This window comes from Pseudophryne corroboree, chromosome 6, assembly GCF_028390025.1.
Source record: "Pseudophryne corroboree isolate aPseCor3 chromosome 6, aPseCor3.hap2, whole genome shotgun sequence".
Lineage (NCBI taxonomy): Eukaryota > Metazoa > Chordata > Amphibia > Anura > Myobatrachidae > Pseudophryne > Pseudophryne corroboree.
The window spans coordinates 292629649-292644493 of NC_086449.1; the positions used below are offsets into that span (position 1 = coordinate 292629649).

Genomic DNA, 14845 nt, shown 5'->3' on the forward strand with positions numbered 1-14845 from the left:
TGAGGCTGAGTGCTGGCTTGAGTAGAGTTCACCTGGTAAGCTCCTACCAGTTAGCTAGTGTTAGGGTGCGGTCTGCTATGTTAATTAAGACTACTTACCTTTTGTTTATGGGATGTCCCATGACCTTCTGATTTAATTTTTATTTCATTTTAATTATATTGTAATTTATTTTATTTTATTTATCCTACTACTTTTATTCATCAGTTTTATATCTAAAATACACTTTACTTGACATATCCCCACTGGGTTTTACTATTCTGTATATCCTACTGGTAACATGGTGTGTGTATATTTTGGTATCTGCTCCTGACATTTAACTAGGGGGAGAAGAAACTCTCCCAAAAATAGTAGTGGGCAACAGAATAACCTGCTAGAGAAAAGCATGGCTATACCCCCCCCTCCCACCCTTTGCAATCGTGTAGATGGCTTGTTGGGTGCACTCACCATCAATTAAATTATCTGTAAAGTCTGGACCACCATTACAGCAAATCCACGTTTCAGGTGGAAGATTGAGTTGGATACCCTACATTATAATTTAAAGGGTACCCCATAGGGAAGATACCGTTCACAATGCAATTGTTGTTGGTTGGGTTTGCATTACTGGGCTAGGCTGATTAGGGGCCGTCTTTTCTATGCCGCAGTTCTTGGTTTATTTTCAGTAAATAGCTGAACTTCTTACCTCTCAGTTCTATGGGGTATATTTACTAAGCTCCCGATTTTGACTGAGATGGTGTTTTTTCTTCAAAGTGTCATCTCGGGAATTTACTAAACTCAAATCACGGCAGTGATGAGGGCATTCGTATTTTTGTTGAAGTCAAAGAAAAAAATTACGAATGAATACACCATCGGTCAAAAACGCCTGTTATTTGCTTGAACTCGGTAATTTACTAAAATTTGTATTTCACAAACACTGCCGGCAAAAGCCAAACACTGCCGTGAATAAATACAAATCGTAAAAAAAGCAGTTTTCAAATAGACCTGCTTTTTTTTACCATGTTCTGATAGGCATGCACGGATCCATGAGATCCGTGCATGTTTATCAGTGGTAAGGGGTGGGAAAGTGTTAAATGTAAGAAAAAAAATGCGTGGGGTCCCCCCTCCTAAGCAAAACCAGCCTTGGGCTCTTTGAGCCGGTCCTGGTTGTCAAAATATGGGGGGAAAAATGACAGGGGTTCCCCCATATTTCATCAACCAGCACCGGGCTCTGCGCCTGGTCCTGGTGCAAAAAATACGGGGGACAAAAAGCGTAGGGGTCCCCCGTATTTTTTGAACCAGCACCGGGCTCCACTAGCCAGGTACATAATGCCACAGACGGGTGACACTTTTATTGTGGTCCTGGCATTACATCCCCAACTAGTCACCCCTGGCCGGGGTACCCTGGAGGAGTGGGAACCCCTTAAATCAAGGGGTCCCCCCCTCCTGCCACCCAAGGGCCAGGGGTGAAGCCCGAGGCTGTCCCCCCATCCAAGGGTGGCGGATGGGGGGCTGATAGCCAAGTGTAAAAAATCTGAATATTGTTTTTAGTAGCAGTACTACAAGTCCCAGCAAGCCTCCCCCGCAAGCTGGTACTTGGAGAACCAAAGTAACCTCACCGCTGACCGCAAAGTTCCCACCATTGGATACAATGGAGCGCATAGGCGCAATATTGTATCTCTGCCGTGTGCAGCCTCACTGACACTACAGGAGCGCACAGCCAATCAGGAGAGTGCCACGACGTGGCGCTCCCTGATTGGCTGAAGGGACCCTCTTTGACAGGAGTCAGGGGGGGTCCTGGCAGTCAGGGGAAAGGGGTCCCATGTGTAAACATGGGACCCCTTTCAGTGCGTGGTCGGGTTTCCGGTTTGTTTTTTTGCCAAGTACGTGGATTATACAAAGAACAGAAAATACACTGGATTATGTGAGTATAATATTTTCACAGGTACCCCGAGGATTCTACATGGAGAATGAACATAGGTAAGTATGTATGTATGGAGGTGTGCATGTATGTAATAAACTTTTACTGTCACGGTGTGTGTGTCCTGTTTTTTGTTGGGTATTTTTTTAGTAGTAGTACTACAGGTACCAGCGGGCCCGGTTTTCCACCGCATGCTGGTACTTGTGGTTCTCCAAGTACCAGCTTGCGGGGGAGGCTTGCTGGGACTTGTAGTACTGTGGTGACAGATGTTAACAATAGTATGCGCAATAAAACTTGGAGTGCAGCTGTATCAAGTGTAAATAGAAGTGAACCCCACACTTCAAACAATGCAACAATAGTAAGGAAAGTTTTCACACCTGAAAGATAGCGCTCACCAAATACCATGCAAATATAGGTGTATAGAAACTAATAAATTTCATTCACCCTTAATAGGATGTAGATCTTCATAAGATAGTATAAAGATTTTCCTCTTGGAGTTCCTTGAATCGGTCTAATATTCGGATAGAATAGACAATATCCCAGGAAACCTGAAAAAATAAGTGCCTCTTTCCCCAGTGGAATTGGGATTGGGAGTATGAGACACCATTAAACACGGACCATCGTGTAGTACTTTTTTTAAAAACACGCACTGGTTTTAATGCACAGATAAAACTTACAGGAAGTTAAAAGAACAAAAGCATGTCATAGTAGACTCCATAGGACAACACAGATGGTATATCAGAAGCTTTTGATGAAGGATCACCCAGAGATTCCCTGCAGCCCCAGCAGATAGCGATGGAAGATGTGCACAATCTCTCCAAGTGTCCAGTAGCATGCAGGGTGGCAAAAGATGATTGTGTCCAATATGTCCCCGGGTCAGTCACAAGTTAAAAGCAAGAGCCACGCTTAACGCGTATCCAGGGGCGGATCCAGAAGAAAATGATAGGGGGGGCACCATGGAAGGGGTGTATATTCTATCCTGGGATATTGTCTATTCTATCCGAATATTAGACCGATTCAAGGAACTCCAAGAGGAAAATCTTTATACTATCTTATGAAGATCTACATCCTATTAAGGGTGAGTGAAATTTATTAGTTTCTATACACCTATATTTGCATGGTATTTGGTGAGCGCTATCTTTCAGGTGTGAAAACTTTCCTTACTATTGGGACTTGTAGTACTGCTACTAAAAACAATATTCTGATTTTTTACACTTGGCTATCAGCCCTCCATCCGCCGCCCTTGGATGGGGGGGGGACAGCCTCGGGCTTCACCCCTGGCCTTTGGGTGGCTGGAGGGGGGGGACCCCTTGATTTAAGGGGTTCCCACTCCTCCAGGGTACCCCGGCCAGGGGTGACTAGTTGGGGATGTAATGCCAGGGCCGCCAGGACCACAATAAAAGTGTCCCCCGGCTGTGGCATTATGTACCTGGCTAGTGGAGCCCGGTGCTGGTTCAAAAAATACGGGGGACCCCTACGCTTTTTGTCCCCCGTATTTTTTGCACCAGGACCAGGCGCAGAGCCCGGTGCTGGTTGATGAAATATGGGGGAACCCCTGTCATTTCCCCCCCCATATTTTGACAACCAGGACCGGCTCAAAGAGCCCGAGGCTGGTTTTGCTTAGGAGGGGGGACCCCACGCATTTTATTTTTTATTTTTAACACTTTATTTATTTTACGAAAGGTGCACAATGAAGCCCTGCACGGATCTCACAGATCCGGCCGAGATTCATTGTGTTAATGTCGGCAGTGTTTTACTATTCACTCCCGTAAAACACTGCCAAAAAATACGAATGACATCGACATCGGAAAACACGAAAATGCAGAATACGACAGCATAGTAAATTAGTCGTAATAAATTCAAAAAGTTGCAATTTCACACATTCGATGTCATTCGTGTTTGAACTTTAACCTCATTCTGAAAATTACGAATTTTAGTAAATATACCCCTATGTCTTTATTTCTTAATAAATTAAGTATATTTAGTTTCTTTATGAACACACACACACACTCACTCAAGACACAACTCAGCCATTAGTAAGTGTAATACAAATGTTTAAATTAATAAAGGAGTTGGTCAGAATGTGGTAGTAGGTTATTCTTTGATATGGTTTTACTGTTTCCACTTGGCACTTTAAGATTAATCCACAAACTATATACTAGGTGCATAAAGGGCCTAATTCAGGTGCCGACATATTTGGGGCATCTGTCGCGAAGCACCACTGGCCAGTACTTTGTGCATGCGCAGGAACCGTACTGCACATGTGCAGTGCAGGTCCTGCGCCGCTTGGGGGTGTAAATGAGGCAGCAATGACCTCCGGTTCCCATAAAAGGTGTATCCATTTTGGGGAGAGTGCAGAGGCAAGAGATTCCTTGACCTCTTGGTAGGAGCTGCAGCGGCTGGCTTGCATGACCCATGGCTCATGTATCTGGCCGATGGTGTCACGGGATGCAGCACTCTGTCACAAATGCATGCAGGAGGCATCCACTTATAACAGACCCAATGCTTTTACAGGAGTGTTTCCAAAGAGTCTGGGATAAAATGGTCTTCCATAGTATGGCATAATGGGCGAATTAGGCATAATTAGCAATGGTGTAGACCTGTGGTAACATATCATCATATGGATGCATAATATAAGGTCATGACCGAGCGGCAAGTGGTCTATTTACTAAAACATTATAAAATCTGCTAACAATCAATAGGAGAAAAAATAATTTACCTGATCTAAGATTCCGTAGTCACTATGGTGACCTCAAACACTGCAATTCAACTATCCTTATTTCAACAAACACTATTCTGAAGGCTGTCCAGCATATAAGTGTTGAGAATTTACATATAAATCTATTTCATTCTATGGTACGAAAATATAACATGTGAAAAATGGAATTGAATAAACTTAATTTTTGCTTTTCATTTTTCAGATGTACTATAATCTAAAAATTAGGATATGCATATCCTTCCATGTTCGATAATAAACCTTGTGTTGGTACCTATAACAATATCAGGTGTTATATTAGAATGTGGGTGTATTCTACAGTCTACTAATAAAATGTATTGTGATATGAATCAAGGGCGCCAGAACGTTTTTATATATAAATTCATTTCCAACCAGATGTATTAAAAATCATATTCACTGACAGGCATTCTGAAGCCCGTCCCTGCGATGTAAAAAGTAAAGTAATCATATAAACGAATGCTTTACTTTATGTTGCGGACCTACTGTGCATGTTGTTTATTGGGGAGGGATCCAGAGGATACCTCTCCCAGTAAATTATGCAATACGTAGCCCATAGGCTATAATGGCTAATGTCATCGCTGTTGCGATTGGAAAAAGGAAAATACATTCAGGGGATACTTACATTTTTGGGGGGATTTCCCACAAAATGTGTATAATAAATATGTCTCTAAAACATCCGAATCAGAATCATCTTTATTGGCCAGGTATACTTGCGTATACTAGCAATTTGTCTTCAGTTTGCTATACAACAGTCAAGTTGGTAACAGATAAGCAGGTGTGAGGGGTGGGGCAAGTAAAGTCAGACAGATAGGTATACTGTAGGGACACAAGTGAGTTACGTCTAGTCATTCAATTTCAGGAGTTCAGCAGGCGGACCGCTTGGGGAAAGAAACTTTTGAGGCTTCTGGTGGACCCGGCGGGGACTGCCCTGTAATGCCTGCCTGAAGGAAGCAAGTTAAACATGCTGTGGCCAGGGTGTAGCTGGTCCTTTTACTATCTTCATTGCCCGCTTTTTAGCTCTGGACAGGTACAGGTCCCGGGCTGAGGGAAGGTCGGCCCCGAAGATCGTCTCTGCAGTTCTGACCACCTTTTGGATCCTGCATCTGTCCCTCGCGCTGGTGGACCAATACCATACCAGTATCGAAGAGCACAGTACCAACTCCACAATCGCAGAGTAGAAGAGGAGCAGAAGCTTCTGTGGGATGTTCAACTTCCTTAGTTGCCTGAGAAAGAACAACCTCTGCTGCGCTTTCCCGACAGTGGCATCAGCGTTGGACCCCCATTTAAGGTTCCGGGAGATTGTGGTCCCCAGGAGCTTGAAGGAGTCCACTAGCGATACCACACTGTCAGCAATCGTTAGCGGAGATGCACTAGCTGACTTCTTCCTGAAGTCCACTATCATCTCGACAGTTTTGAGGGGGTTGAGCTCGAGGTTGTTGCGGCTGCACCACTGGGCCAACCGGTCTACTTCCCGTCTATAGGCCGTTTCGTCCCCGTCCTTGATGAGGCTGATGACGGTGGTGTCGTCAGTGAATTTGATGATCTATACTGATTGCGCCTTTGAAGTGCAGTTATTTGTGTACAGGGAGAAGAGCAGGGGTAAGAGGACACAGCCCTGAGGGGCCCCTGTACTAATGGACTGCACTTGAGAGGTGAATTCACCCGCTTTCACCACCTGTGTCCTATCTGTCAGGAAGTCTACTATCCAGGAACAGGTAGGTTCAGGGACCCCTAGCCGAAGTAATTTTGGAGTGGAGGATGCTGGGGACGATTGTATTGAAGGCCGAGGTGAAATCGACAAAACAGGACCCTTGCGTAGGTCCGGGAATGTCTAGGTGCTGTAGAATGTAGTGCAGGCCCAGGTTGACTGCATCCTCGACACACCAATTTGATCGTTAGGTGAACTGTAGGGGGTCCAGTCAAAGGTTTCGGTGATTCAAAACCAGACGATCGAACATTTTCATGACCACAGACTTCAGTGCTACCGGCCTGTAGTCGTTCAGGTTCGTGATAGAGGGTTTCTTGGGGACCGGGACGATAGTGGACCTTTTGAAGCAGGAAGGGACTTTCTGTAGCTCCAGCGATTTGTTGAAGATCTTGGTGAATATGGAGGCGAGCTGACCCACACATGCTCTCAGGGCATATGGTGACACTCCGTCAGGACCCGGAGCTTTCCTGGGTTTGGTTCTTTTGAACAGTTCCTCCACCTCTTCTTGAGCGACTTGCAGTGCCTGGAGTTGGCCGTCGGTGTTTGGGGCATCGTAGAAGTGATTATTTGGGTCGCAAGGGGCCTTCTTTTGCGAACCTGCAATAAAAGTGGTTCAGCTCGTCTGCTAGGTCTTGGTGCATGGTGGTGGACTTCAACGTTTTCTTGTAGTTGGTTATGGATTGCATTCCTTTCCATACAGATATGGGGTCATTGGTGGAGAGATCGTTTGTCAGCTTGTCAGAGAACCGCTTTTTTGCTAGCCTGATTTCTTTAGTCAGAGTTCCTAGTTCGGTTGTATAGTGCTCTGTCTCCGCTGCTATAGGCCTCCTCTTTGGCCCGACGAAGTTACCTGAGCTGGGCGTTGAACCAGGGCTTGTTGTTGTTGTAAATGCAGTAAGTCTTGGTAGTTACACACATGTCCTCACAGTAGCTGATATAGGATGTGACAGTGTCTGTCAGGTCGTTCAGGTCGGTTGCCTGACTTGATTTAACATGCGAGTGACTTACCTTCACGTAGAAGATGAAGAGACATGGGGGGTCATTCCGAGTTGATTGCCAGCTGCCGTTGTTCGCAGCGCAGCGATCAGGCTAAAAATCGTCATTTCTGCACCACAGCGACGTACGGGTACAAAGGCATTTGTTGTTTTGCACAGGTTCTAGCGAAGTTTTCAGTCGCACTGATGGCCGCAAGAAGACTGACAGGAAGGGGGTGTTTCTGGGTGTCAACTGACCATTTTCAGGGAGTGTTTGCAAAAACGCAGGCGTGTCTGAAAAAAACGCAGGCGTGGCTGGGCGTTCGCTGGGCGGGTGTATGACGTCAAATCCGGACAGGAATAGGCTGAAGTGATCGCAAGTGCTGAGTAGGGTCAGAGCTACTCAGAAACTGCACAAACTGTTTTTGCAGATCTCGGCTGCACATGCGTTCGCACTTCTGCTAAGCTAAAATACACTCCCCAGTGGGCAGCGGCATAGCGTTTGCACGGCTGCTAAAACTAGCTAACGAGCGATCAAATCGGAATGACCCCATGATCCACTCATAGCTCCCAAACTGAATGGGGATGTGTGTGGAGTTTAGTAATACTTAATTCTGCTCGCTTACAGGGTACATTTTCAGCTGAACCTGGTGGGAAATTGGGGGGGGGGGTTAGTCAGGGAGTCTTTGGGGGAGGGGCTTAGATCCAAGGTGGAAAGAGAGGGACAGATGCGGAGTTGAGGGGTAAGAGGGGAGGAAGAAACATAAGTAGTAGGAGGTGAGAAGGGCCCAGGGCTGATGCCAGAGGAAGGGCAAGCCCAGAGTAACTACCCACCGACTATAGGGGCAGAAGCTAGGTGCAGAGGAGAGGAGGGCCCAGGAGACAGGCGGAGAGGGCTGTGGGAAGGAGAAAGTGGAGCATCCAGAAAGACTTATCTCCAGATTTTACAGACACACTGCCCATAGTAAATTAGATAGCGCCTCTTGTCCCCCCCCCCCCCCCCCCGTTCTGGCGCCTATGATGTGAATGTTAATCTGTGACGTCAGTTCTAAATGGACATTATCATCACAGCTGAACTGGGCTGAAGGAACAAGAATGCAATATGTGCTTCTGCGGTCCACTCTCCCTTCTTTCATGTGGTAATAGTAATGTTTTTTCAAGTCTTCCCCTTTGACATTTCAAGACCTCAGAAAGATTCCACACATCTAAATGGTGACTTCCATTCACTGAGAACAATTGATAAAGGCCTAAGGTCTGGCATGCAGTATTATTAATGGACAATACGTATTTTATTTTCTGGATGGTATTTTTGTTTAACGACTCTTGCAGAGATGTTTCAAGTTGCTATGTATTATTTTACTACTTATTTTATTACCCGTTTATTTCAAGAATTATATGTTTTCCTTCTGTGAAAGGAACTTGTACAAAAAAGTGCTTTCAAATTTGTTACTGATGTACATAGTTTATGTGAAATAGTGCACAAATAGTGCACAATACATATCACATTATTTTCCCTCAGTGTGTGATAAGTTACACGTATTTAAGCTATGTCCCATTTGCTATAGGGGGCTGCATTTTAAAGTGCTTATATTAGCATTGCACAAAAGGTCACGTCAGCCTGTTAGGTAAATTACAAAACTTAATGTTATCAATAAACAGGGATTCTATGTATTTTCTTACACTGGGAATTTTTACAGCATATGAATTTCTGAGGACATATACAGCAAAGAATATAAAATGTAATATATTCTTTCATTGCACTCGTAAAACAGGGAAAATAGACATATGTTTGAAGGGCACTTTCACACTTTTCAAGTTTACTCCTTGAATCTAGTTCATTTTTGTGATCCACTAGATCGACTAATCTAGTTCCATTTCTGTGTGATCGTACAACCAAACAAGTTTTCTATTTGGGTTTATTGGTATGAATGACCTATGAACGATTTCCAGTACATCAGTTATAAAACTGCATTATAATTTTTGATTTCTTACCCTTGAAGAACTCTATATATAGTCGAAACGCGTAGGATTTCTGGCGCCGTATCCATACACTAAGCAGGAGGATCCTGCCAACTAATCTCACACCCATAAGGGTGGTGGCAGGAATATACCATCACCTCAACTGTATAGTGATTGTGGATACTTTGTCACCTTCAGCAAACAAGTTTTATGAATTATGTATTGTTTTCTAGCAAAAATAAAACAATGCCAATTATTTACTGATTTTTTTACTGATTTTTCTTGTCTGTGATCTTTGGGGAGAGGATAATTTTAGGAACATCCCGGATATTTCAGCCTCTACGATTCTACAATTTGCGGGATCCTAGTGGAAAGGACTTGTAGACACAGTAAAGATGACCCACCGATCTTATCACAGATTTTATTTCTATGACATCAGCTGCAACAATGTACGTACAAAAACATAGTGCCTGCGCTACTGCTGTGTCTAGTCTGCGTAGTCATAAGGCTACCCTAGCAGTCAATGTTCCTTCAATTGCGTATAGTCTGCGTAAGTGTACACAGTTGTGAATGAGTGTGCGATGGCTCTGGTGGGCATCTATCTGCTTTCCTGGGAGGCTTCCCTTACGATGATTAGCAACTGCGTAGGCTAAAAGTTTGTACACACATGAATTAGGACCTGAGTGTTGCTGGCAGAATTCAACAGGCAGGCCTCGCAGTGAGGTAGCACAGCAGGGGAAGCCCACGACACAGAGTCGGATTAAGGGGGGGGGGGGCGGGGGAGGTGCCTTGGGCCCCCCTCTCTCAGGGATAGGGGACTCATTGAGATAGTCCTACTGACAACAGTGGTATAGTCGACCAAAGGGGGGTGGGGTATCAAACTTATATGGGGCAAGATGTCATAAAGTGTGAGTTCGGCGGCGGTGTGGGATGCCGGCCACACTCTGACTTTTTTTAAAGGGGCAATCATGTACATAGCATTGTACATGATTGCCCCTTTAAAAAAATGTTTGAGTTCCAACTCGGACTTCATTACATCCGACCATCCACACAAAGATATATTTATTTATTAACAGTTTCTTATATAGCGCAGCAAATTCTGTTGCGCTTTACAATAAAGAGTATAAACAAGATGAAGTGATAAGCAAAATTGACTGCAACACGTTCACTAATTGTATTTCTTTGAGGGATTTTCACAAGTGAAGGATACAAATCATGGGGCATAATAACAGTTAAATATTCAAGCCTCTGCAAGGCAAGATAGTCTATAACCTGCCACTGAAGTCATGACCTTGCATTTAATTCAAGTAAGCCTAAAGCTTTACTCAATTTTTTGTTATTAAGAGTGTTTGTCATGGTTTGTCACGTGCAGTCTGAAGATCAATAAAACATGGATACGTTGCCCGTGGAGATTCTGGCGCTCTTAGATTTTAATGCCCACTAAACCTGATTACTATCCAAGACAGTAAATGATTGTATAGCCAACATGCTGTAATTTAAAAATTGACCTAGCCATTAAACTTTAATTCATACTATCCATTATAAAAGTATTAGAGGGAAAAAAGCAAACATTGAAGCTAAACTATTATCAGTTATAGCTAAATGAAAGCACTCTAGCTTTTGTCCCTGGTACTGTGTGTTTTATTCTATCTCTCTGTAGCATGTCCGGCGCCACCCACATTTTCACTTCTTTCTTTCCTTCTTAATCCATCTCTTTCTCCACCATCTCTCCTTTCCCCTCTATTTCTCTTTCCCTTCTGACCCCCCCCCCCCCCACCCTCCTCCTCCTTTTTTGTCTCTCTTCAGCAAATGGAGTTGGGGATTTGGTCAGGATTACTGGCTTCCTTAATGCTGAGAAAAACAGGCAGGTACTCATCCATCATGCAGTCCCATCAGGGAGACATCTGATTGGCTCCAAATTTATTCTGCAGCAGGACAACAACCCCAAACTTCCAGCCAATGGCCCTCATTCCAAGATCTTTCACACTGACATGCAAGGGGACGCCCAGCACAGGGCTAGTCTGCCCTGCATGTCAGTGCCGGCGCCCCCGCAGAAGTGCAAAGACATTGCGCAGCAGCGATGACTTTGCACTTCAAGAGTAGCTCCCGACCAGCGCAGCTTTAGCGTGCTGGCCGGGAGCTACTCAGCGCTTCCCAGTGCGCAGCGGCTGCGTATGACATCACGCAGCCGCGGTGGGCCAGTCTCCGCACGGTCCGGCCACGCCTGCGTTGGCCAGACTGCGCCCACGAAACAGCAGCCAAACGCCGCCATTCCGCCCCCTCCCACCCAGCGACCGCCTCTGCCTGTAAATCAGGCAGAGGCGATCGCCACCCAGCTACAGCCTTCGGCCGTCTGGCATGTGCCGGCGCACTACGAAGCATGTGCAGTGGGTACCCGTTCGCGCGGCTGCAATAAAAAGCAGCGAGCGAATGGGTCAGAATGACCCCCAATGTCATTAAGAACTATCTTCAGCATAAAGAAGAACAAGGAGCCCTGGAAGTGTAATCTCTCTCTCTCTACATACACACACACACACACACATATATATATATATATATATATATATATGTGTGTGTGTGTGTGTGTGTGTGTATATACAAAAAGCGGAAGAAGGCGGCAGTCGGAGACAGCATATAGAAGAGAAGTTACTTAATTTAATTTTCTTTTCTCATGAAGCCGGCGCTTCGGGCCAAACATGCCCCTTTGTCAAGGTGAGATGTGAGTGTCACCACTCACATCTCACCTTGACAAAGGGGCATGTTTGGGATACACATATCTACAGTGGGGCAAAAAAGTGTTTGGACAGCCACCGATTGTGCAAGTTGACCCACTTAAAAAAATGAGAGAGGTCTGTAATTTCCATCATAGGTACAATTCAACTGTGAGAGACAGAATCTGAAATAAATTTAAAAAAAAACCAGGAAATCACATTGTATGATTTTTAAACAATTTACTTGTATATTCTTGTGGAAAATAAATATTTGGACACCTAGCAAGCAACAAGATTTCTGTCTCTCACAGACCTGTTACTTCTTCTTTAAGAAACTCTTCTATCCTCCACTCGTTACCTGTATTAATGGCACCTGTTTGAACTGGTTATCTGTAATAAAGACACCTGTCCACACCCTCAAACAGTCAGACTGCCACCTCTCCACTATGGCCAAGACCAGAGAGCTGTCTAAGGACACCAGGGCCAAAATTGTAGAGCTGCAAAAGGCTGGGATGAGCTACTCGACAATAGGCAAGCAGCTTGGTGAGAAAAGATCAACTGTTGGCGCAATTATTAAAAACTGGAAGAAATACAAGATCACTGACAATCTCCCTTGACCTGGGGCTCCATGCAAGATCTCACCTCGTGGGGTATCAATGATCTTGAGAACGGTGAGGAATCAGCCCAGAACTACACAGGGGGACCTGGCCAATGACCTCAACAGAGCTGGGACCACAGTCACAAAGGTTACCATTAGTAACACACTACGTCGTCATGGATTGAAATCCTGCAGCGCCCGAAAGGTCCCCCTGCTTAAGCCAGCACATGTCCAGGCCTGTCTAAAGTTTGCCAGTGACCATCTGGATGATCCAGAGGAGCATTGGGAGAATGTAATGTGGTCAGATGAGAGCAAAATTTAACTTTTTGGTATAAACTCCACTCGCCTTGTTTGGAGAGAGAAGAATGATGAATGGCATCCCAAGAACACCATACCCACTGTGAAGCATGGGGGTGGAAACATCATGCTTTGGGGCTGCTTTTCTGCAAAGGGGACAGGACGACTGATCCGTATTGAGAGGATGAATGGGGCCATGTATCGTGAGATTTTGGGCAAAAACCTCCTTCCTTCAGTCAGTCAGAGCATTGAAGATGGAATGTGGCTGGGTCTTCCAGCATGACAATCACCCAAAACATCCCACCCGGGCAACTAAGGAGTGGCTCCGTAAGAAGCATTTCAAGGTCCTGGAGTGGCCTAGCCAGTCTCCAGACCTCAACCCAATAGAAAATCTGTGGAGGAAGTTGAAAGTCCGTGTTGCCCGGCGACAGCCCCAAAACATGACAGATCTAGAGAAGATCTGCATGGAAGAGTGGGCCAAAATACCTGCTACAGTGTGTGCAAACCTGGTCAAGAACTACAGGAAACGTTTGACCTCTGTAATTGCCAACCGAGGTTATATTACAAAGTATTGAGTTAAACTATTTGATTGTCCAAATATTTATTTTCTGCAAGAATATACAAATAAATTGTTTAAAAATCATACAATTTGATTTCCTAGGTTTTTTTTTTAGATTCTGTCTCTCACAGTTGAAGTGTACCTATGATGGAAATTACAGACCTCTCTCATCTTTTTAAGTGGGTAAACTTACACAATCGGTGGCTGTCCAAATACTTTTTTGCCCCACTGTATATGTATATATATATATATATATATATAGTACAGTTAGAACAAGTGAATGTTCAGAACAGGACACGGCACTCCAGGACTTATGAATAAATGCTTATAGTTTAATGTAACAAAAGCCTGCATCAGTGCATTGTCTGGGTGAGCACAACCACAGACAGCTAGGGTGCAGGATGGATCTTACATGGCACAGGCATACAAAACACGATGCAGCATTTCGGGACGCATCAGGTCCCTTCCTCAGGTGATGCTAGTGCCCAGCAAACAGCATAAAACCATATGCCATATATATATATATATACTGCTCAAAAAAATAAAGGGAACACTTAAACAACACAATGTAACTCCAAGTCAATCACACTTCTGTGAAATCAAACTGTCCACTTAGGAAGCAACACTGATTGACAATCAATTTCACATGCTGTTGTGCAAATGGAATAGACAACAGGTAAAAATTATAAGCAATTAGCAAGACACCCCCAATCAGTGGCGTGCGGTGAGGTCAGTGGCTGGGGAGGCACAAGCAGCTGACATCCCCCCCCCCATAGAAAAAAAAGCGTAGCCCCCCCCCCCCCCCTATATTTGTAAAACCAGCACCAGGCAGAACCAGCCAGGGGGGGTAATGCCATAGCAGGGGATACACTCGGTATGGGGTCCCCCTGCCATAGCATTAATCTACCCCCGCCCCCCAAACTAGTCAGCCCAGAACTGGAATTCCTCGGAAGTGAGGACCCCAAAAAATAAAAATGGGGTCCCCCTCCCGAGCAATAACCAGCACTGGGCTGATAGCCCAGAGCTATGCCCCGCACCCCTGGTGGCGGTGGGTGCGGGGTTCATTGTTAAAATTGTTCTTTACAGGTGGCCTACAGATCCCAGCAAGCCTGCCCCAGCATGCTGGCACTTGGAGAACCACAAGTGCCAGCATGCCCGGACATAAATGGCCCGCTGGCACCTGTGGTCCACCTGTAAAGAATAGTAATATTGTTCTTTACAGGTGGCCTACAGGTCCCAGCCAGCCTGCCCCAGCACACTGGCACTTGGAGAACCACAAGTGCCAGCATGCCCGGACATAAATGGCCTGCTGGCACCTGTTGTCCACCTGTAAAGAAAATATTAAAATAAAAACACCACACAGTCTTAAAAATAAGTTTTATTGCACAGGGTCTTCACCTGGGGGCGG

The 14845-nt window shown here is 45.0% G+C and overlaps 1 protein-coding gene across 1 annotated transcript in view; it reads right to left on the reverse strand.

Moving 5' to 3' along the window:
* Positions 1–14845, reverse strand: part of PRTG (protogenin) — a 219702-nt gene that overhangs the window by 86141 nt on the left and 118716 nt on the right. The gene's annotated exons all lie outside the window — the stretch shown is intronic.